The sequence below is a fragment of the Arctopsyche grandis genome, chromosome 2 (assembly GCF_051622035.1).
Source record: "Arctopsyche grandis isolate Sample6627 chromosome 2, ASM5162203v2, whole genome shotgun sequence".
Lineage (NCBI taxonomy): Eukaryota > Metazoa > Arthropoda > Insecta > Trichoptera > Hydropsychidae > Arctopsyche > Arctopsyche grandis.
Window position 1 is genome coordinate 9079290 of NC_135356.1, and position 24693 is coordinate 9103982.

At 34.9% G+C, this 24693-nt stretch overlaps 1 protein-coding gene across 1 annotated transcript in view; it reads right to left on the reverse strand.

Moving 5' to 3' along the window:
- The window catches only part of LOC143922150 (uncharacterized), a 72307-nt gene extending 48374 nt beyond the window's left edge, over positions 1–23933 (reverse strand). The window contains exon 1 of the mRNA XM_077445383.1: positions 23763–23933. The gene's annotated coding sequence lies outside the window, so the exon portion shown is untranslated. The remainder of the gene's footprint in view (positions 1–23762) is intronic.
- Positions 23934–24693: the final 760 nt, after the last annotated feature.

A 24693-nucleotide genomic window follows, 5' to 3' on the forward strand; every position in this document is an offset into this window, starting at 1 on the left:
ATAGATGTTTGGCGGCTCCTAGCTCCTATAAAAAATAAAACGATAGATGCACCGAAATGGTGGATATCCATAGCATATTAAAAAATAATTTCTCTAGTGCCATAATTGAGGAAGGGAGAAGTATAGTACGTTTGTATGGACAAGGCGCTGCTGTCCAGCCCTCTTAAAAGACAGTGTTCGAATGACCAATATTAAACAGTCACTACGTAGATAATTTAAAATTATTATACATGCGTGTTTTTAGACGATAAAAGTAATTGTCAACGTTATGTTATGGACAGCAAAACTTACAGTAATATTATTAAAGACCTTGCATTGAATTATATTGTAATAATATTATATAGTTAAATAAGAAATAATTAAAAAAAAATAAAGAAATTATTTTACGTCCTTGCAATGTTACAAGAGAACTGTCAAACTGACAGAAGGCTCACTACTAGAAGTAGGATAGTCACAGTGCTATCCATTGTTCCATTGTTGTAAATCCTTTGTAAAAAAGGTTCGGCAAATCTTTAACAATGCATTTACAACCTTTGAACAATACGCGGCACCTTCGGGGTCCGGTGACTAATCATAAGTTATTACTAGAGGTAGGATAGTCACAGTGCTATGCATTGTTCGGCAAACCTTTAACAATGGATTTACAACCTTTGAACAATACACGACCCCCTCAGGCTCCGGTGACTAGTTATTACCTAAGTGTTTTAAGGATTATAAAATAAGAAATAGAGATATCCATAGTTATTATCCTACAAATAAGAACAATTTAGTTAAGGAATAGTAAGGAAAAAGAAGACAGCTGGTGTTGTCTTTAACAGGGGTGTGCTCATGTACAATGCCTTCCCTGAGTGCGTCAGGTCTTTTAAGACCGTGGATGCATTTTTGCGAGGTGCGAGGAGAAACGTATGTGAAGGACAGTGCATATACATTTTAGAGTTAAGTAATTTAAAATTAGCTAAATTACTAAAATTATACAAATAAATACTGCCTACCTAAACGAAGAATACAAGAACGACCTCAGTCAAAAAGCCACGACTCCACGAATCGGACTCCGATTCCATAGCCCTAAATAGAAATCAGGTTACAACGAAATGTCATTATCAGAAGTTGGACTTTCACTTTCAAGTATGCTACTGGTATGCACCGAGCATGATTCTAGGATTGAAAATGTATAATACCGTAACTTTGAAAACATTTTAGCATTTCAAAAGTTATAGACGCGTACCACAGCGTCACAGCAACTCTATACAAGAATATAGAATGGGAAACCATAGCACATTTCGTCTGCGACCTGCAAGGGTGTTTTTATCGATTTTGTACAGCAGCGGGAGACAGAAAAAAAAACCAACCCCATTTCAAGCCGGACTCGTTAGGATTAGTCCAGGGCAGTTCGAGATTCGATCCCATTTATAATGCCGATAATGAAAGAACGAGACACGTCCTGGTGCACTCGGCGAGTGCAACGCTACTCGCCAGTTCACCGACCCCCAAATCGTGCGTGGTCAAAATGCACTTGAACGGAAATTTCAGCAACACTGTAGTTACAATTGTCAACACGTGCTAAATTTTTCATTCGAAACATTATAATATGTACATACATATACGCATATATATATTAGAATGAACAAAAAATATCTATTTTTTGACTACTCTACTAAAACTCAATGGCTACGTCCACACTATCGATATCTACACCCGATATTTGCGAATTTTTCCATAACCAGTTCCTAAATAGCAACCACAGGTTGCAATATGGGAACTGGATATGGAAAATTCGAGAATATCGGGTGTAGATATCGGTAGTGTGGACGTAGCCAATAATGCTCACGAACATGATATACATACATGTATTTTGACATGTAATGAGTTCTTTCTTAGATTGTGAATAGATTTTTGAGCTTTTTTTATTATGCTGTTTGTGTACATATGTATATATGGTGGCTAGATTTAGAAAATATGAATACGGGACATCTCGATGAGAATATTTTGGTAATAAATATATAATAATGAACCAATGCCATTGATGTCTTTTTATTATATTTTTTTTGCATTGTGCACAGGCAATGTGAATAAATAACTGCACAATTTTAATAATCCATTTTTTTTTGTTTTTCTATCTCGACAATGAAGAAACAATTGGTCTACTATTTGTTAATGCAATTAATTTTTGAGTATTTCAAAATACAAAACACGAACAAAAAGTAAAAATCAAATTCTATCGACAGCTATACGCACGAACAATGTTATTTTTCTTGACCAGAATGCAATGCGAAACTGAAACAAAATATGATTGGCCATCGCGGGTCGAACGGGGTCAAACTTTTGTACATGCATAAGTACCAAATACCATCATGAATTGAAAACACTGTGCGACAACCCCTGCTACTCAGCTCTTCCACTGCGGAAGCCGCTATAGCAGCTCCGTCATATTTAGATGTTCCACTTCCCAATTCATCGTGCAAAATCAAAGAGTTTATTGCAGTGCATCTCAATATCACTACTGCTTTACTCAATTCAACCAGGAAGGTCGACTGTCTCGACATTATACTGTTAGAGAATATTGACTTAATTAAGAGGTCTTTTTCGTTTTCTTTTTATTCTTTTGTAAGATATAAGCTCTTTATTCTTTATTCTTTTATAAGATATACTCGGCCGTTTTTTGAACTCTATTGAGGTGGTTTTTCTTGATAACATCCAATTAAAAACTTTATATTAGTTTAAAGGTTTTATACCAGTTTCTCAAATAATTCAAGCGAGTTTAATAAAAACTTGTAACTTCATCACAAAATTTTCTGAAATATTTTATGAATATTGTTTTTTACTAACAATTTACTCGAATACGGGACATTGAACTATCCGGACGACCTGTATCGGGACAGTGGGACAAAATGTTAAAAAACAGATCATGTCCCGCAAATACTGGTCACCATAATACATACACTACAATTAAAATAATTTATACTATTAATAATAACAAGTAATGTATAATAATAAAAAGGTTCAGGAGCTAATAAAATATGCCAAAGATGTATTTTGAACACGCGTTTTATATACACGCTTTTTAATATTATGTCAAATTGTTCGAGCGAATGAATTATAAAAAATAAGGTGGAATTTTTTTCAGAAAAGTTATTACCGTCTTTTTTAAAGCCGTCTCTTATAAAACCGTCTACGGCTTCTCGAGAGATTTCCAAATTCCGGCCAGAATTCGTTTGCGAATCAGACAAAAACGTCTGGCCCGCAAACGAATCTCTACAAAAACTTCAAAAACATAAATTTCAGTAAATTTATATACACATAATAGAATGAAAGAAAAGATTATGTGAATGAATGAATGAATGAAAAATTTAAATATGTATTTAAAATTTTGTTAAAAAATTTAAAAAATGAGGATCACCATATAAGTAAGAGTACAATGAGATTAGATATATTAAACAAACAGATATATTAACCAGCTATATGGCTCGGCGGTTGCGTTTATGTTTAGCACCGAGAGGTTACCAGGTTCGATCCCATGCTGATCTTTAATACTGCTAGTCAGACTAGGATATTTGTGACTCCGAGTCGATCGTTTATTATCAGAGTTTGCCAATGTATCTGATTTCAATGTTGAAACGGTTCCTCCATCAAATTAGCAAAAATCATCCTACCCGCTATGCCACAAATATCTGAATTTGATTTATGTACAATATGTAAAAAAGTATGTACAAGTGTAAATCCATAGATGGCTCTATGGATTAATTCATTGTTAATTTCGTGTTCTTCAGCCTGTCGAAATACAGCGTTTTATGTAATAAAAACGCTGCAATATTTGTAGTTGTCTAGGAAGGCGCATTGGGGTCTACCTGTTAGGCCTTCCTGGTATATTCGACATAAACTGCCTGGTTCGCATATAATTTCGGACGGTTGGGCAGCGTACGGAAATATTCCAAATTCCGGTAAAAGTGGCTATAATTTCATGGATCCAAATGATAGTGAAATACGTACGCAAAATGTGAAAAATATGAGGATACGTGTGAAAAGAAAGATGAGGGCTCAATTTGGCACAACGCGTGCCCATTTTGATTCATATTTAGATGAATTTGTATTGAAACACAAACGATTGCGTGTATATATCCCATTCGCAATTTGTGGAATATTTCCGTACGCTGTATATGTCTGAGTGTTTCATCAGGTATAAGTCGAGTTAATTCAGGGTACTTTTACCTTAAAAATAGTAAATTAAATTTCACTCCCATATAAAAATGTGTCTGATATTTTTATGTAAAACAACATCCATTTAATATTCACCACCGTGAAAGTCTTTACGTATGTATGTGCTTTCAAGAACGAGGGGGGGGGGGAAACTTTATTCGTCCTTGAAAATCAATCTACCGATATCTGTCTCTTTCTATAGAATTTGAGCCTGGAGAGCTGGATTTGTTTCAAAACTTCGGCTGTTCCAATACTGTGCCGTCTAAGCGAAAACATCCGAGATACAGTAAACAAACATGTGCCACTTTCGAACATTAATTTTAATGACAGTGTGTGGACAAGCATTTTCAGCAATCGAGCGCCACCAAGCGTCGATCGGATCGATGACGATCATCGGGCAAGGCACTGGTACCACGAGGATGCCAGACACTAAATTAACTCTTATGTTTGGGGATTAGAATCAAGGCACCAAACAACGAATCAGGGATTGGGATTTTGTTGCGGTCGACCACTATACCTGTCGACATCGGCCTTGAAGCCGTGCAGGTTCAGAGACCGCGACCACCACTTCATTGGACCAGTGATCTCGAACCTGCGGTATATGATCTCTTACTTGTCCATTTTGGATTATAGTGAATCTTCGTATGTGGAAATTCTTTAACCAAAATAGCTACACGGCTATACGGCAGGCCTGTTAAACTTTTTAAGGTCAATGGAATAATACAAAACAACTTTTGGGTACCTCGAGGGTGGCAAAACATATATTTTTGAGATAATTAACCATTGTCATATAAAATATTTGTCAATATTTAGAATATTCTCATACTTTTATTTTATTTTAGATGCGGGTCCATGAAAATATTGGTCTTAGATCTAATGGGCAGAAAAAGTTGTCGGGAATAAAATTCTCTAGGCAGAAGGAGACAGAATTTAAAATTTTCTAGAATAGGGGGGGGTCTACCTCACGGGCCGGCATGAGAAATGCCGGAAAACGCAAATATCGGAAAGCAAAGATCGAAAATCGAAAGATCTTAAGTCGAAAGATCAAAAAAAAGGGTGCATGGTAAGCGGTACATACTCACTTAATTTGCGCGAGCAGGATAGATCTGATGGACAGAAAAAGTTGTCGGGAATGAAATTCTCTATGCAGAAGGTGACAAAATTTAAAATCTTCTAGAATAGGGGGGATTGTGAATTTCACCCTTCGAAATCATTAAGGAGTGTTTCAATGGAAATTAACATATCCTAGAAGCAAGAGAGGTGAAATAAAGCATAAAGCATAAAGACGTCTTGTATATCTAATATATAATTTCGAAAGAGACTTTGTAAGTATGTATGTTTGTTTGGTTCGTAGAATCCGTGACGTTCAATTTAATAAAAAAACAAATGAATATTCAAATAATCTAATATATAATTTCGAAAGAGATTTTATAAGTATGTATGTTTGTTTGGTTCGTAGAATCTGTGACGTTCAATTTAATCAAAAAACAAATTAATATTCAAATAAATTTAATAAAATGTTTACTATTAGATTGGCCATGTTGAAGCGGTTTATATTACAAATACCGAGCGAAGCCGGGTAAAGACACTAGTAGACTATATTTAAATATATATGAACTTTATTTTAGTAAAATTTAATTTGAATTTGTAATATTCATAATATTCTACAAACTTTCGATTGGGAAAATCGCATTGAGACAAAATGTGATTTAAAATTTTCAACTTAATCAAAGAGTAAAAATATTGAGGCAATTTTTATATGTGAAAGGAGATAAAACTTCTGACGAATGGAATTTTATTTTTGTTATTAATTTAAATGGTAGGCATTTCACACATCAATAACATAACCTACCATTACACATAGACATACACATTTTCCAAAAACAATTAAAACACGACCATATAAATATTTAACTAAAATAACAAACACAAAGCAAAAATGTGCAGTGTCACTGGAGTGAGCGACTTGGCAACTCAACGGACACACTCTCGCCTCTTTTCCCTTTTGTAGCCGTAAAAAAAAGTGTACAAAGCTGTTATGAGACAATGACCAACAGCTGATTTAACTGTATGAGAAACGCGCGTGATCTCTCACTACAAATATAAATTCATTATATTATATACATATGTACGTACATACACACAATACTCAAATATATGTAGTGGGGAAATTTATTCACGAGCGAAAAGTTAAATTTTCGAATCTTATTATAATTAATAACTATAAGACATACAATTCGCAATAGCAGAAATTAGCTGGGGTCACAAACCGTTCAAGATTTGCATCTCATCGAGTGAATATTGAATATTCAAAGACCGTTAAGTAGTAGATGATTTATTACGAGTAGTAAATGCGTTTATGCTGTACGAGATGGTTCATTTTGTACGAGGATAAAAATTAATGCAAATTCTTCATGTCGAATGGTTTATGTACATCGTAATTTGTACGATTTGTAAAAGTCGAACTAATTGATTTTTTTTTGTACCTACATAAATAAAATATGCGCTTTCACAATAAACTACAATATAATATGTACCGATTGTAGAGCTCAACTGGTTAACGAATTCGACTCCACTAGCCAAATTTAGGTTACTAGAGGGCGATGAGATATATTTTCTTTACTGGCAAACACCATAAGGAACGGTTTCAATGACACCATATCGATTTGTATTTCACATAAAGAAAAACATGTGACAATAATTGTGTATAGGTGTATTTTTAAATCGGTATTAAAGTTTGTTAACGCTAGACGAACAAAAATTAAATTGAAAAAATAAAAAATTTACATGTTCAAACAAAAGTATCGCAAATTGTAATTAAATGTTAAAAGTACTTTCGTATGATACCATTATTCTCAAATACGCAATTTACAGTTTGAAATCCTGCTAGAAGTTTAGCAGCTCCGTAGTTCGTACAAGTTTTAATTAAATACTGCACTAAAGCCGTACAAATACATCTGCAATTAAATTTAATGTCGCAGGCTATAAACTGCATGGCTCAAAACTTCATTTACAAATTGAAAGAAAGTTTCAAATGAAACCTTAAAAAGTATCGAATGCCATTGCACCCGTCACCTGTCGCGCAAGGTGAGTTAAAACTGATACTATATGTATGTATGTGTGTACTCCAAAAATGTATTCAATTTATGTATATGGTAATATGTTTAAAATACTTAGATTATTAATGTATGCGTATACATTTAAAACCTGCATGAGTGCATCTATATGTTAAAGTTAAACCCATTTCATAAAATTTCTATCATGAAAATTTTAAAAAATGTCCACGAATTAATCAGTGTAGTAAAACACTTTTTTTGATCTTCAGTAAGATAAAAGTTCTACTTCCGGTTGTTGGATTTTGTTAGTATTTTTTCTATTTCTTAAAATCACTATGAATAGTATATCAAGAAGATACAACATAGTTAAAAGGTCAAAATAAAACTTTTAAAAAAAATACTACTTCCAGTTTACAAATCCTATTCAACACTTTATAAACGATTTATGTACATAAATAAAGAATACAAATATAAATTTTCAGCTCGACACGTTCATTGATATGGAAAAAAATCGTATGGTGATAACATTTTTTTACTTTTCTAAGAAAAAAATATCCTACTTCTGGTTTTTTATTCATATGATATAGATACAAAGATTATACCGGAATATTCTCATAAAGTGTGCATATATTTAAAAAAAAAAAACGAAAAAATAGTTCACTTCCGAATATGCTACTTCAATTGAAAAGTTTTCATCAAAACTAAAACTAAAAATAAGGAGTGAAAGTACTTCCGGCTGAGGTAAAAATATTGAAAAATTATAGTGTGTTATATTCATCATACTTATTTTATTACACGTAAACTTGTTTTAGTCCAATCCGTTTAGGTAATGATTGAATGCAAAAACTAATAATTAAAATCTGACGAAGCGAGAGGGTGGCAGAAGGGCAAATAAATACGGTAGCTTACCATTAGATGTGAATATATATTGTTTTGATTTGATGTGAATATATATTGTTGACCAAACTCCGCAAAATGTTTCAAAACGATCGGAAGAATGTAGGATATCAAATCCAAATGCTGTCAGACGAAAGAGCGAAGTGAAATATAAAAGAGGCTTATAAAAGGGGGAGATCTACATATAAGGGCGAAATCACACAACGGTGCATGTGGCACGTGGTTTTTTTTTATTTTTTTATTTTTAAATGCTTTTTATTATTACGAAATTATTTTCACAATACATCTTATATCTATTTTAATAGCTACTGACCATTTTATATTTTACAATTTTAATTTAATTTGGTTAGTAATCACAGTATTATATTATTCTAATGTTAATCTAAAGCATAATAGGAAAAAGAGCTCAAAAACCTATTTACAATCCTTATAAATGTTCATAATACATCTAATACATAATATTAATTAAAGACTCTCTAAAGTCGATGACCTAAAGCAGATTGTGTTTAGGTAATCTGTGTTTATACCTGAAGGGTATAGACATTTTGTGTTTTTTTTTTTTTTTTTTTTTTTTAGATAGTTTTAAACATATAGAAAAATCTGACGTTCGTGGCACACGGTGGACTGCGACGTTTCAAAACGACACTTTCGACCTATGTCGTTGTAATTGTATGGTAGTATTTACCCTTGCTTAACAGTAATCTATATACTAATATACGAATATGGAATACACCGTTATCGATCACTGTCAAGTCAAGCAAGGATACAATTTTACCGAAAATGGTTCAGAGTTGTTTTGGTATAGATCACTGTCAAGCAAGGATAAATACTACCATACAATTTCAACGATATAGGTCGAATGTGTCGTTTTGAAAGGACTATCCCATGCATGCGTGCCATGAACGTCACATTTTTTCTATATGTTTAAAATAATCTAAAAAAAACCATGTGCCACATTCAACGCTGTGTGATTTCGCCCTAAGGCGAGATACCACACCGGCAGTGATGTAGGGCTAAATAAAAAAGTACCAGGTCGGTGTTTAATTTTTACGACCCCCCCTCGCTTTTTTCGTTACTTAAAAAATATGTATCCTAATATTGGTAGTACAAATATTTATAAAAAATCAAATGCTAACTAACTTGAAAAGTCATTTAATGTGGTCTGAATAAGGCTTATTATTTTTTGCAATATAATATAATATGCAGTTCTGAAAATTGTCAGATGATTCGATTTCGGCATCATTCGAAGTGTCTATAATTTTTTCAAACGGTTGTTGTTGGGCTGTTTTTAAAATATTTTCTGCACTCAAATGAGCATTTGAGTGAGGATACACGGTTGTAGTCACCAAATGTAAAAACGAGAGTGTGCTCACAATATTTGGTATAAAAATTTTTATATGAAATATAAGCAAAAATATTTTTTAATTGTACTCGAAAAACAATTTTTATATTAAAGTACCAGGGCGGCGACCCGACTCAAAAAGAAGTAACAGGGCAGCGACCCGACCCGACTACACAACTGCACACCGGTCGGATGAAAAAAAAAAATAGGACGTAACGATAAACTAAATTTAAAATTTATATATAAGCTAGATAAGAATCTATTACCCAAATATTTTAATAATCATATAGTTATGAATAGAGATATACATAATTATAAAACTAGAAATAGGAATAAATTAATTATAGGTATAGTTAAGAAAGTTAAAACTGTAGGAGGTGTTTTCCACAGAGGTGATCAAATATATATAGTGCCCTTCCTGAGAGCATTAGAGGTGCTAGTAACATTGGTGCTTTCTTGAGGGGTGTTAATGAACGTAATTATATATGTAAGTTTAGATGATACAGCTTGCTTCACAAGTAGCAAAAAATCAGACACTATTCTTAAAAATCTTGAATTTGCAATTAAAACAATGACTGAACACTTCACTAAGTGGAAAATTCAAATTAATCAAACCAAAACAGACGCCATATTCTTTAGTGTTAGAAAGCATAAGCCAAGTTCAGATCTGAAAATCCCCTCTGGAGAAAGTCTGAAATGGCAGTCAATAATAAAATATTTAGGAGTAACGTTTGATAAAAGAATGAGATGGGCACCTCACATTGAGGCAGCGAAATGCAAGGCGATGCGAGGTATATCCTCAATATATCCAATATGTAATCGCCATAGTTCTTTATCAACGCTAAATAAAATAAAATTATATCGCGCGCTCATATTACCATTATTAACCTATGCTTCACCTGTATGGAATAACGCCTCGAATACTAACCTTTCCAAGCTCCAAGTAATACAAAATAAATCCCTAAAAATAATTTATAATACACCCATATATACTAACCTGAAAAAACTGCATGCCATATATAATATTCCGTTTGTTACAGACATTACTAACAAACTAACCAGTAGATTCTATGACAGAATCACTAATAACCATACTAACACACTTGTGAAGAGTCTCGGTGATTACAACAAAATGTCTATACCCTTCAGGTATAACACACAGATTACCTAAACACAATCTGCTTTAGGTCATCGACTTTAGAGAGTCTTTAATTAATATTATGTATTAGATGTATTATGAACATTTATAAGGATTGTAAATAGGTTTTTGAGCTCTTTTTCCTATTATTCTTTAGATTAACATTAGAATAATATAATACTGTGATTACTAACCAAATTAAATTAAAATTGTAAAATATAAAATGGTCAGTAGCTATTAAAATAGATATAAGATGTATTGTGAACATAATTTCGTAATAATAAAAAGCATTTAAAAATCAAAAATATTTTGTTATAGTATAGTTGTTAGTTTAAGTTTTAAATTGTTAATTGTAAATAATTCATTAGCAATTTGCTATTTAATAAATAAATAAACATTTCAGTACTTCATACCAAGTTTCAGTTCGATAGGATTAGCAGTGTTCGAATTTTCTCACACAACACATACACATATTATAGCACACACATTAAAAAAAAAACCACTAACACTTTTGAATTCTGACAGAAGAATGCAAGGAATTGCGATTTTTTTAAAAAACTTTCAAGAAATTATTATTTTCACGGTACGGGCGTAACAGTCGTATCGATTCGTTGCATAAAAATAGCACGCGCGATCGCGACGATCGGGCAAATTGTACGCACGCCACGCGCGCGTTGCTATGAACACTCGATCTGAGGACGCGCACGCGAGACAGAGACGCGACGAGAGCGCGCGCATGCGAGACAGAGATGCAGTGCGCGTCAGCTGTGCAGATAACGGGGGACTAGGGGTGCGAGAGGGACGCACGATATATCAACCCCGTCATAGGGATTTCAATAGAGTGATGGCAGACCATCAACCACGACGCCAACAACACAAGTGCGCGGCTACCTAACCTGTTCTTTAAGTTCCATTGCGTCCAATTGGCCTAAAATAACACTAGTGTCCCCAGTGTTGATTATTTTTTCCTCCTCCCTTTAGAAACGCACATGCACATACATGCGCACATATAGAAACGCATCGGTTGATTTCGACGCGATCGATCGGTATTGTTAACGTTGTCATTATTGTCCCGTTACGCAGATGTGACACGGTCGGATATGATAAGTGAGCGCTTTGGTTTTGTGATAAGTAGAGGTAGGTGCCTACCCAATCCATACCACATGTGACGTTCACGATCGACGTTTACCAATTTGGAAAATGTACACACGGTGTGTATGGGTCGGTTTATGTGTGTAGTTGATGTTTTGCCAAATGTAAATGTTTACATTTGTTGTTGTTGTTGTTGTTGTTGTTGAATACTGCACGCTTTATTGAACGTTTAAATCGTGACTCGATCATGTCAGCGATGATTTGACGACTATGACAAAATTTTGTGATCACTAGAAATTTCGAACTTGGAATCGCTCATTGGTCATGTTGACATGATTGTTAAAAATGTGTGTTTTGGAGATAATTCGAACACCGTTAATCCTATCAAACCGACACTCAATATCAATTATTGAAATGTTTACCAACCCTCTGCAAATTTTTTTAAAAAATTCAGAAGTGGTAACCTCCCATTATAGGTTTGTTTTTTATATGTTTGTGGATTCAATTATCTCCTAAACCGATCTATGGATTAATTAAGCTGAAACTTTTTCGCACGTGATAGGTATGATGAATTTCATACAATATTATTTGTTAAATATTTTTATCTCAACCGGAAGTAGTTCTTTTACTCTAGAGTTTAGAGTTTTCCCTGTAATATTTCAACATATAGAACTGAAATTTCATAACAATAAGTTTCAGCTTAATATCAAGTAATAATTTATTGAATATCCGAGAACCACGATATATGTAAATTGTCATGACAAACCGTCTCAAATTGGAAAGCTTCCCTTTTTTGTTAACATTATTAGAAAAAAATGTTATAACCGTAAAAACAGTTACTATCAATAGATAAAAAAGAGTTGAAATCATTATTCAAGACAATTTATAACCGTGAAGTACCTAACCAAACAATATCTTATTTTAAATGGCATATATTGGTGTTTTTATTGTACATTTTACTTATATATTTATGACATGAACTATTCCTATTAAGTCTACATACGTTTACATTTTTTCTATTATATGTATATGTGCTAATTTATGACAGCATTCAACCCAAGACAGATTGTGATAAAAAAATCGATATTTTCCACTATTTGCGAATTCCGGTATCCTACATCATATATATGTATAATAATAATACACAATCAAACCACTATTTTCTATTCAACTCTCATTCTGCCCCACAAAATCATGTATTTTTTCAACTTACTAAAAGAAATACATATCTATTGAATAAACATGAAAATCTAGTTTTAAATTTCACCGCACAAAACAAGTACCTACTTACGGATTCAATCTTAAAAATTTACAACATTCAACGTTTCAAAACACACGACCAAAGTACTTACAAAATTTAAATTCAAACTCGCCTCTTTATCATCGCATCTTTCGTGAGTATTTTCACAGAAATCCCATACACGTTTACAACCACAATACACACATACAGAACCAACCCTACCCAGGAAACAGATTATCCCGTCGCATCCCTGCGAGTTTCGCCGTACAGGGTGAGGTATCGTCAAATACGTCCGATCGATTCAATAATAAATATAAGCATGAACTGCAGATACTCATTATATTATGTGATTTTATAATACATACGTATACTCAAGTATGTGAGCCAGTACGGAAAGGAAACGGGTAAATATTTTAGTATTTCAGTGGCGTACCACGCAACATCGATCGCTTCCTGTCAGTTTGGTACATCCGTCCAGGGTTCGCTACCCCTGATACTGGGCCCCAGAGACATACATAGTGGAAACATGGATATACTCTTTGTGTGCCAGAGTTCACACACATGTACATATGCGTCTGTACATCTCATTCCATTTCGGAATGCGAATCTCAACCAGTGCTTAAAATTGTAAACTTATATGTAGGTGCTTCCGCGTGTTGCACATAGAACTACTTGAGAAGTGTCACGCTATTTACATAAGCAACAATGAAAAAAATACGTACTTAGTTGTGATTACGCGACACACATACTGATAAGAAAGTGCGTAACGCGTCAGTTCAGTTTCCGAAATATCGACAGTAAATTGTATAGAAGAGGGCGAATCTTGTTTTAATCATATTTGGGGACCGCGCATACTACAAATTTTAATCATTTATGAGTATGTACATATATGGCTACTTATTGTTTGCGCTTTTTATAAGTGAAAATTTTATCATTTCTTTTTAAATAACGGTTAACAACAACAATTGGTTGTTCTAAAACATTGACTATCTTTGTCTAACACCCAAAAAAATTAAGCCGATCTAGTATGAGGCTTACCCCGCACTCAACTCGCATTGCATTTTGATAAAAAAATATATAGCATTGTACGTGCGTAGCGGTCGGTAGGATTTGACTTTAATTTTTTATTAGTTTTGAGTTCGTGCTTCGTATTTTGAAATATTTACATTAATAAAATTTTAATATAGAATATGTTGATATTATTCATTTATATTTACGGAATACGTATATATTTTGTATTGATGGAAATTCATATTTTTTAGACGGTAAAAGTAATTATCAACGTCAAGTTATGGACACCAAAACTTACAGTTATATTATTAAAGAGATTGCATTGAATTATATTGTAAAAGTATTATATAGTTAAATAAGAAATAATTAAAAAAATAGGGAAATTATTTTACGTCCTTAAAATGGTACAACACATTGCATGAATGCAACAGCATTGACTATAACACTTGCAGTCGATTGACTATAACACTTGCCGCACTGTGATGTCTAGCGAGTGACCAGGAATTATATTTTATTTTATTTCGCCAAATACATATAATGAATACAGAGTCTTCATATTTTATGTATTCCTCATCAAAACCTCCATGATTCGAATTGTCATTACGAAATAAAAAAATAGATGAATATTAACAGAAATAAGCCGCTTTGACACGTGCCTCATAGATTCCAGAGAGGGGGGATTCAGTACGCTACATTCAACATTCAACATGAGAATGATATCTGGCTTGGAATGACGGCTCTGTTTCAGCAACTATTTTTAATTTCTTGAATTAATTTAATATTATTCGACGTTTTTAATACATGAGAAAATGATTTTTATAGCTAATTAGAATAATTAAACTCGCAGATTTTGCATTATTTTAACTTCAAACACATATTTTTAATTGAACGCTTGGCGTCCAGCATAGTGGTTAGCGGATTTTTTTTAGCGCACAGGCGAGTGTTAAGCAAACGTATCACGTTTTATTTTCCTTTCTTACTGAACTGCCTTACCATGATAGACTAGCGATAGTACCTGTATATGCACACACAAATGCATTCATATTGGTATTATAATAATATTTAATTTCGCCAGCTTAGTGGCGAATAAATGATTGAAAATTTTACAAACTTTTAAGGCGAAAACACAGAGATGAACGGAACGGCACGCGGTCTTGGCTTCAAGTCAAGAATGGGCGTTCCTAGTTCACTATTAATTCGTACGATCTTATTATTTCGACAAATTTCTTCTACACTTATTCAAATATGGGATTTGCCGTTACCGATCGCTATCAAGCTTATATCAATAAAAGGACAAAATAACACCGAAAACACCCCAGGGGGTGATTTTGGGACAGGGTTTAACCCTTTGAGTGCTGACGTATTTTTTGTTGAAAGCCCGCCGCCACGCTGATAATCTTAGAAATCCAATAGAAAGCAGATATAAAAATTGTAGCTAATCCAAACAAACCCTAGATAACTACCGCCGGGAAATCTGAGTGCTGTAAACTAGACTCTCTAATATATCTTGCAACAATATAACATAAACAAAAGAAGTCTATTAATGAATGTATTTTCCAAAACTAGTTCCATCTTCTTAATTGTTGTTAAAATGTAATGCTCACAATCTAAATGCCAAGCCACAATCTAAAATACTCAGCAGTTAGGAATTTCCATCGGGAAATTCTGCTATGGTTATAAATTCTGAAATTCCGGTGTAAACCAGTCTTTATAAACGTTGAAAAATTATAGACGTGGATTACATGATCCATGTTCAATGCATTTTTTTTTTCAATGCTACCTGGATAGGCTTCAAGGGGTAGTATTCTTGTTTACTTTGTACATGCTCAAAATACAACGCCTGTCGGCATTTTTCAGGCTCGTGGACTTGTTGGCAAAACGCCAATCGGCGTTGGTCAGCATTCAAAGGGTTAAAAGTATCTAAAAAAAAAAACCATGTGCCACGTCCCTTTCTGTGTGATTTCGCCCTCAGTCCCCTCGTTGTGAAGTTACGCCACGCTATCGCATGCGAAAGCAACGCCACAGTTTCTCAAGATAAATAATCTCAAGATCTATAACGATATGTTTTTTACCCAAATGCATTTTATCGACACTAAAATCAAATTGAATTATATAACGAATTCCTCATTTGAAATTCAATCGATATCAACATTGGCCGAAGCTTAATTGCCTACAGCCATACACCATACTTATTTATACACATGCGTGTGTGTTTGAGACCCGAAAGAGTTAACTCTCAAGGGCGAACCGCAAGTCCGTTAGTACCTACATATGTGAAATAATAAAGCCACCAACCACAGCCAGGAGGAATGACCTGACAACGTTCGCGGAGCAAACTTTCATCCCACTGCAAAACTTGTACGAACGAGCTCTTATATACTCGTATATTTTATACATGGTAGGGCGTTTGATAAAATTTGAATTCGAGTTTAAGTCAAAAACTTTGTTCGATTTTTTCTCTAACCAAAATCTATCAACAGAGTAAAAATATTGAAACTTTTCCACAAAAAAAAAGTATAAACTATCTAACAAAAACTTGCCCCTACAGTAGGGCTGCCATAATAGTCGAGATGTCGACCAGGACATTTGGGAATTGAATGATAAATGGTAAAATTGAAATCCCAAGCTTGAACCATTGAACCATTGAAAATATTAAGCAACTTGTGATTATTTTAAGATTACTGAAATATGTTTCAACTGATGCGGCGTCACTGAAAAATTCATTTTTTTGTAATTTCCTGTCAAATTAAATATATCAATTATTAAAAAAACTTCAAAATGGTCAATTTTTCATTCAAAATGGGGAAAGATATCTTTGTATTTATTATTTGTCTTAAAAATTCTGGTTTGTCGCATCCATTCAATATTGAAATTTGTAATGACGATTATGGCGCCCCCATATTTTGAAGCCTGCGACCGTTGGTCCCTTTGCACCACTCGGTGTATACGATTAAGTAAAGGCGCTCTTCCACCGAATACGTTGACGCAGACGTATCGTTTTTGCCCATACGTCGCGTTGACGTATGTTCTGTCGCGGTCGTCAGTTGCGATACGTCTGCGTCAACGTATTCGGTGGAATGGCGGCTTTATTGCAGATCACACGGTGAAATTACCGTAAACCAAGCACAGAGACACCAAATTAGCACACTTCTTTGAACCCTACCGGTCCTTGCACCTCACATTCTCACATTTCCTTAGTAGTTTTTAGATAAATAGAATACAGGGACAACTGACTCGTGGACTGGGGATACAGATCTACCGGGACCGGTCTACCGTCCCGGTATGGAAGCCCTACACTATAGTAGTCGAATGGTCCGAGTTCGATGCGTTATTATTTAGCCAAATGACCGAAAATATAATTGTGTACATCATTCATTAGTTCAATACAATGTACTTGCTCATAAGTTCAATCGAATGTGTTTGAATTGCATCGACATTGTCCAACTACGTAATTACCGTCGATAACGACCGAGTTCACTCGTGTGAATTCGAAATATAAAATTGCATCATGAATCTTTCATTTGCCGACGTCGTAACTACGCCACCTAAAAAATTCTGACAAATAAAAATAATAGCATATAGAAAACCGCGCAAATATGTGTACATATTGGTAAACGTGCGCGTTTATACATTAGACCGGACATGTTTGATACATTGGGTATGTGTTATCGGGGTCCGTGTTCTCAGTGGGAAGTCGCAGGCGTTGTCGGAATCTGTGTTCTCGGGGTCCGTGTTACCGGGGGGCCGACTATTGAGTTGTTTTATTGCATCGACAAGTACCTATCTAAGGAGTTAATATCACAATAAACATTCGCATGCGCATGTGTACTCGACAGAGCTACTTGAGCTGCGCTGCGCATGCGCATGACTGAACTCCGCATGCGCGGTGGCATATGCGAAGTCACATACAAATACACTCATTCACTCATTTGCACGTTGGCGAACGGGAACGAACGCCGTACAATCTATTTGTATCTTAGAATCCATTTCATTTTTCATTATTGATATTCATAATTAGTAATTCTGCAGATGAATTATCATTACCTCTCCGTATATATACCTACTTCTATATTATATATTTTTTTGTTTTGATTAATTTATCTCATAAGCCTCTCTGGACTGAAACTTACCTGAACTAAAAACCATATATTTTTTAAATACGTATAGGAAGAATTGATTTACAAACGTTTTCATGCGCAGAAATATTGCATTGCACGTTAAAACTGACGCTTTCAAAAAGGAGAGTAAAAGGCGACTCTTAGGGCGAAAACACAGCGATGCACGTGGTTTTTTGTTAGATAAATACATTTTTTGTTAGATACAACGCATTCGGTAATTAACATATAAGATATATATATATATATATATATATATATATATATATATATATATATATATATATATATATATATATATATATATATATATATATATATATATATATATATATATATATATATATATATATATATATATATATATATATATATATATATATATATATATATATATATATATATATATATATATATATATCTTATATGTTAATTACCTAATGCGTGCGTGTGCAAGAGGTACTCCCTGTTAACACCATGCTCCGTCTCTCGTTCTCCACTTGGAATCGTATATCGTGGAAAGAGACGCGGCATATCACTTCGTTCATATGATCGACCGACAAAAACAAAATAATTTTCAAAAAAAAAAAAATTTAAATTATTAATTCCATTGATCCGAATTGTGATATTTTACCTAGTGCACACAGACTACTAGTTTATATATAACTTTATTTTAATTCGTGTATCAATTCCTTTCCCAAACCACCCGTTGAAATATTAACGGACACACCACTAGTCTCATATATAAAATAGGTTTGTAAACAACGAGAAGGGATCGAAATAGGAACGTGTGGGTGTGAGATACACGGGGTATCGGAGCGAAAAAATAGGAGTGGGCGAATCTACAATATGCATACGTAGTATACAAATGATAATGAGAGGATGTGTATTGTACACCAAAGATATAGTTTATCCAGAGCAGTGAGTTTCTAAATTTCATATTAATTTAACCGACCAAAAACTTGATTGTCCAGTTTACATCGACCAAAGATTCCAGAAAGGTCTGCTCTTATATACTAATAAAATTTAACTGCTCAACCAAAAATTCAATAGAATTTCATCATAGACAACAACTCTTCTCATCTTTGTAAAAAAATTGTAAAATTCGTTAAAAATCCAGTGACTACGACTTCGATTTTTAAATAAATAATTAATTACTAACAAAGACTAAAGCTTAGACCGCACTGCACTGCAGCCAAATATTGTTTCTGTGAAATTGTGTGAGATAAATAGCACTACAAGTGACGCTTCAGAGTTGCCTTTAGTACCAACTCTGACGTGCTGCGCTGCTTCGCTGCAGCGCAGTCGCCTAGTGTGTTCCGACTTTGTCATATGTTTGCGAAGAGTTACTCTCCAAAACCTAATGTATGCAGATCTAAAACGCATTGTTTCTATTTTTGCTTTTTTCTCACGTTTTAGATATCCAATTAGCCTATGTATATTCAATAAGCCCTCTAGTCGTGCATAACACAAGTCAGGCTTCGAACCGGAACTGAACCGAAAACCGGAAAACCCGACAAGCACATATGTATGTATACGAAATAAATATGCTATTTTCTTTTTTCATTTAAAACATTGTCAAGTTAATTCAAGACGCAAACAAATCTTTCACGATCGTTTGACGCATCTTTACATATTTCTCATAGTTATAATCAGTGAGCGGCGCTAGGATGCGCCAGCTCGAAATAAATGGGTTTCTTTTATTAATTACTATTGTTAATCCTTTTTTTTTGCTCTCTAGAGCAGCGGTTTCCAAACTGGGAGGCGCGGACTATTGCCAGGGGAGGCGCCAAAACTTTTTAATAAAAGAATAATTTTCATACCATAATATCTACAAATAAATAAAACTTCATATCGTTGCTTAACAGTAAAAATTCAATGCATGAATGTTTATTTTTATTTTCCTTTCATTATTATATATACATTTAATTCCTATAAAAAATTATCCGGAGAGGAAGATTTTAAAAATTGCGCCTTTGCAAACGCTCTGTTTTAGCTAAAGATGACCATTTAATTGCATATGTTCGATATGTCGCGGATAATAATATATTAGAAGATATATTATTTTGCAAACACATTCTTGGGAAGACCACATCCATTGAAATTTTTAATATAATAGACAGACAATTTAATATAAAAATAAATATATGTACGTGTTCGTATAAATTTATGTTATAGCAAAACCTTTTTATTATTCTGTCTATTGTAGAGTTCAGTATTTTATTTTTTAATAAAGGTTTATTATTTAAAACGTGTCTATATTATTATATCTATTAAAAAATAAAAGGTAGGGAGGCGCGAAAAAAAAATTTTTTTTTAGGGAGGCGTAGTAGCATAAAGTTTGGAAACCGCTGCTCTAGAGAGCAAAAATAAGGTTAATAGAAATTAACAATAGGATCCGGTTTCAGCGCATTTTCGTGCCTATCTCTAGTTAAATCTATAATTAAAGCCCGGACGCAGAAGGTGCCGCGTATTGTTCAAATGTTGTAAATGCATTGTTAAAGGTTTGCCGAACCTTTTTTACAAAGGATTTACAACAATGGAACAATGAGCGGCACCTTGGCTATCCTACCTCTAGTTATAATATACTAGTGTTTTACCCGGCTTCGCTCGGTATTTGTAATATAAACCGCTTAAACGTGGCCAATCTAATAGTAAACACTTTATTAAATTTATTTGAATATTCATTTGTTTTCCTACGAACCAACAATAGTTACATACAAAGTCTCTTTCTAAATTATATATTAGAAGAAGATATTATATGATTTTATAAATTTACGGCTATACTATGCGGTGCAACATAACCATTGGCTTCGGAGCGTGGCACCGGGCTATCATACAAGTACCATAAATCGTTCCAAATTGTGGTAGAAAATAATTTTTAAATACAAATAAAAAAAATTTAAATTAATCGAAAACCGATATAATCATTATTTTTTTCCGGAACCGAGCCGATATATATATATTTTGACTTGAACCGAAACGGAATAAAATTAAGGTTCGAAGCCCTGAATATATGTAAGTACATATACTAATTTTTATTAAAAAAATCGATTAAATCCACAATACTATATCACAAACATAGATGACGCTATCCAAATTGGTTTAACGCCAATAGACGATCGGCATCATCCACAAATGGATGGCGAAACTTCCTATTCAAATGTCTTTCAAAAATCGTTTTCTTTTTGTTTCGTAGAGTCAGCCGATTTGGCATCTGTAAGGCCCATACTATTCCATTATATGCGTGTCACATGGGAGAGAGTATGGGAATGGCATGGCTATGTGTATACAATGGAACCCCTCGGCCATACAATTATATGTATGCAATTTATATACGTATATATATTTACACACACACACACACATGCATTGCCGCACATGCCACCCACACGGTGAATAAAAAAAACTACAGATGTGTATGTGTACACACATGGATGTGTTTGTCGGAAACGCCCAGCACGCCGATAAAGCGCGCGCAACGGATGGGAGCAATATGCGAGCCATTTTGAACCTAAAGACACGTGGGAATACGGGCGTTTATTGCCCACGCGTACGACCACGTTCTATCATAGGCCCGCGTAGCACCGAAACGCCGACAGGTGGGGTTGCCGAACGAACGGTGAAAATATCGAGTGAACGTACGCTCCGCAAGCGAGTTTAGCCTTTACGACCTCGTCCGTCTACAATTACGATCGCATACTAATCTTACGACGAGCGTAAAGGAGGAATTTGATTGCGCGAAGGAAGCCGGTGGTCACAAACACCACGCGATCTCACTTATGAGCGCTCAACATTATACTTACGTTATTCCTATGTTGTATGAAAAGAGCTAGCGACCATATTTAACATATTTACGCGCGTGTATATATATATATATATATATACATTCTCAAACGCTTTAGAGTGAATTATATGTGTATTGAGAAAAGTCATTATTATTTTGATTCATATCTTAATATAATACATATATGCGAAAATTTTATAAATGGTTTAATTTAAAAAAAATTATGCATGCTTGATATATTAAACGTATTGGACTTCTCCCTTCCTCAATTATGGCATTAGAGAAATTAATATTTTTTAATATGCTATGGATATCCACCATAAACCTCTTAAACGTTGCCGTTTGTTTATCAAAATAGAATGAAAAAGTATACACTCCTCAAAATATTTTGATGATGAAACCTATCATGAACTTCGTATCCATTTTCGGGAGAATGATATGTAGCGTAATTGACTTCACACTGTCTTCTTAACCCTAACAATTTAATGATCGCTATAGACGTCATGCGATAAATACCAGTGATGTAAAAGGTGTGATTTACTATTTAAAAATACTTTAGGTGTCAATTGAATGAATATTACAGTATATATTTAGTATCGAAAACTCGATTTAAAAATTCGCTAAAAAAGTACCGCGACAGTTAATCCGGGGAAAAGGTTAAAAACATGATTCTATACAGAAATTTTAAGTCTTATTTTATAATTTTCATAAGCGCCTCGTGACGGATACGATATTAATACTTTTTTTCATACTTGAAACAAGATCGCGTTTCGCATACCATGGGGCGAGCGAGACAGCATGAGACGCGGCGCGCGCTATGGTGGAGAAGAAGCGAAGTAGTGTTTTGTTTCGATTCCCATGTAAAACAATGTTTTTCTACAAACAAGAATATTCATGCACCGGGCCATTAACTTTCATTAATTATACTTACTCTCAGTTCGATTTGGTGCAATCGCTTCTATAAAGTTATCTATATATTCTGTGATGTAGTACGAGTATGTTTATTACATTTGGGGGATGATTCGACCCTTTGACCCTCTCCCTCGGGTGCAGACTCGAACGCGAGACGACATTCAAGCATTTTAATACCAAATTTATGCATCTCATCGGCATGATTACACACGCTTAAAATAAATTATATATAATTTACCGCCCACAAGTCGACAAAAATAAAAATTAACAAAAAATTAACTACCCTCGATAACAATATATTGTAATAAAAAAAAATACAAAACGGCCGGATAGACAGCCGACAGCGAGGAAAAAAAATAAAGGTGTTCGTATAATAATAAAATTTCGTGTATAAAAACGAACGCGGTCTCGTCTACCTGGCATAGGGTCTAAATGACCCTGAAGCTGTCCTATCCTATGTCATGGGAAGACACACGAAATGTTTTTCATTATTTTATGTGCCTTTTTTTCTTTTGGGTCGCCCTCGGCAATCTATCCCCCTTCCACACATCTCAACGGGCATTTTACACACGCGGTGTTCGTGTCTCGCTCGCACGCATCGAAACGACACGCGCCAGAACGAAACAGCAACACTCACACTAATAAAAGAGGGCCGACAATACGCCAAACCACCATATTGAATTCAAAGGAAACTGTGCGCGCGCACACAAAAAAAAAGAGCCCCCAACTATTATACTTACATTTATATTTTTTTTTTGTTGTAATAAATAAAATAAAACAATTCGCACAACAGCAATGATGTATGCATGTAATAAAATTGGCAATTGCGCTCAAATTGTATGTTCTGTGAAAAAATATAAATGATACGTAAAATCGTACGCATGGTAAATGTTGATGTATGTCAATAGACGCGTGGTGCCATCTATGGGTCGCCGCTCTCTATGTTGGTAGAATAGGACCGTGTCCAATGTCACTTACCTTGGGTGTTTCCAGCATCCTAAATGAGTTCCTCGGTAATACTATAGCACGAAATAATTCGACATAGGTGAAGTCATACTAATGTGGAGTCGCTATTGTCAGTGGCAAGCAATGGCTGCCGATTGAAGAGTGAGGCAGAAGACAATCGTGCGCGCGCCACGGCGCCGAGGAACTGAAACGAGGGGAGAAGACGTGCACACGCAGCCGGCTCGAGGCTTTCGATTGGTCGAGACGGGGACCAATCAGAGAGCGGCGCACGCTACGAATCGTATGCAGGACGCCACGACGCCTGCGCGCTCTCTTCCGTCCGCAAGGCTTCTGACGCGGACCGAAACCAATTATGTGTTAATACAAAGTGCGGCCAATCGGTAAAGCGCATGGGGGCGCCGGCTGGGCGACTTTGTCCCGCCGCCAAGGGGGACTCCCCTCTCCCCCGCCCACCCACTCGTCTCCCCTATCTCCGATTGACACCCACCACCAGCCTCATTGTTCACCGAGGTAAATGTATCGCCCAACAGAGCTATTAATTTGGTGTTTTCATCTAGCAGTATAGAGGACGCTGGGGTCATCGAAAGCTTACCATCTGTACCTATGTACATACCTATGCAAGGCCGCGCCTACCATGTGTACAAATGTGTGCAAACCACACAAGCGGCTGAAATATGAGAGTCGAAAAAATGATATTGTTTGGGTAAAAGTGAAAACCCTCGACAGGGCGGAGACCGCTAGGTCGGAAGGGAGGCTCCGTCGACCCGCTCCATCCTGTGATTGGCTAGTCTTCGCGATGCCAATAGTATTGCCGTGCCCTGAATTAGCTCGACTTTTACCTGATGAAATACTCGGACATATACTGCCTGGTTCACATATAATTTCGGACGGTTGGGCAGCGTACGGAAATATTCCACATGCTGCGAATGGAATATACACGCAT